General features: G+C 36.6%; 1 long non-coding RNA gene across 1 annotated transcript; it reads right to left on the bottom strand.

Annotated features, from left to right (window-relative positions):
* Positions 1-562: 562 nt before the first annotated feature.
* LOC131684250 (uncharacterized) lies at positions 563-1339 on the bottom strand. The gene is made up of 2 exons (XR_009304633.1): positions 1203-1339; positions 563-1130 (listed from the first exon to the last, which is right to left on the bottom strand). It is a non-coding gene; the product is annotated as an uncharacterized LOC131684250 (long non-coding RNA).
* Positions 1340-1573: the final 234 nt, after the last annotated feature.

Genomic DNA, 1573 nt, shown 5'->3' with positions numbered 1-1573 from the left:
CAAATTTATGGTCATTTTTTGTTAATAACGGTTTTAGGAACACCGTGTTTCTATACTGCCGTGATACGCATAACAGTCCCATTTGCTATGGATTTCCTATGCAGGTGGGACTGTTATGCTTATCACGGCAGTATACGAGAAAGAAAAAATGTGGATTTGCTGTGTGGCTGCACTCTTCAATCCGTAACTCCGGAACCGGAAGTCGAAATTAAATGAATTTTAATAGCAGCCTATGGGAGCGTTGTATCTTTCATTTAACACTAAGTTTAAGAAAATTTCAGAATGGAACTCGAAGTATTTTACGAGATATTACAATTATAACAGGCCTATCACTGGGCGTTTAGAGTAAAATTGCCTTGTTTTAAGTTTATAATTGTAATATCTCGCAAAATATTTTGACATTCGCTCCCAAATTTTTACACAATCTTTTTAACATGATTCTTAATATTTAAAGAAAATGATAAGTTAAAAAAAATTGATCCAACTTTAAACAAATTCAATTTGTTTCAAATAATTGCAAATTTTACATAACAAAACAAAATTGTTAATTTTTTCGGTAAGCTTTTTTGAAAACACAACGTTTTTATTTTTATATTTTTCCATATATCGAATCGTTTCCGAGTTATTCAATCTTACTGTAGTCGCAACTCGTCAAAATGTTCTAAGAAATCTAATAAATGGCTGTATACGTTCCATCACGATCACCCCAACGATAGATTCCCTACTAGCTCGTTAGCTTACCGGTAAACTTGTCCACAAAAACCGATTTATAATTACTGGACACTGAAAATACACAATTTTTCCGCTGGAAGCTGATTGAAGTTAAATTTGACATATGACGCGCATAAAGTTGAACCCGTTGTAACTTCACAAAAATTGGTTAATCTATATCGTTAGTCGGCAATCAATCACAGAAATTCTGCACTGTTATAAAACTTTTTTATTTCCTACCAATTCTACCAACAGCTTGAACCAATCACAAATAATTTTTTACTACCTTGGAAATAGCGTTGAAAGTTACGTCGTCCACCTGTTGCAGTAACTTCACATCACTTTCCTACCGCCTTATATCCAGCAACAACTGGGAGAGCCTTTTCCGATGCCGCGAACACTCGCTGACCAACTCCTTCCTAGAGTGTCAAAAACAATTACAAAAATAAAGCAAAGTTTTCATAATACCCCAAACTGGAATCTGAACTTACCAGTTTTTTGCCAAATTTCTTCAGAAAGCCAGCCTCGGTTTGTCCGAGTAGTAGCACAGCGGCCAGCAGGACGTAGACGAATAATTGGTTGAACTTCATGTCGAGAGAAAAGCACCACACTTGCCGTTATCTGTGAATTTGTGAAAGGCTTACACTCCTCTAGGATTGCAAACTGTGAACTGATAGCCGATTCTGTCGAAGCAGAATCATTATATATGCATTTCGAGACGGTTTGAACTATCAGCGTAGTTCCAAATCCCGAAGGGAATCACCGACGATATGGGGCGGTGGTTTTACGCGTTCGCTTTGATGTTAACAGCGGTGCATAAAAATTTATGAATAGCGCTACTGGCAACTAGACGAAATATAAT

This window comes from Topomyia yanbarensis, chromosome 2 (genome assembly GCF_030247195.1).
Source record: "Topomyia yanbarensis strain Yona2022 chromosome 2, ASM3024719v1, whole genome shotgun sequence".
NCBI classification, from domain to species: Eukaryota; Metazoa; Arthropoda; class Insecta; order Diptera; family Culicidae; genus Topomyia; species Topomyia yanbarensis.
This window is presented reverse-complemented; position numbering and strand designations above follow the sequence as displayed.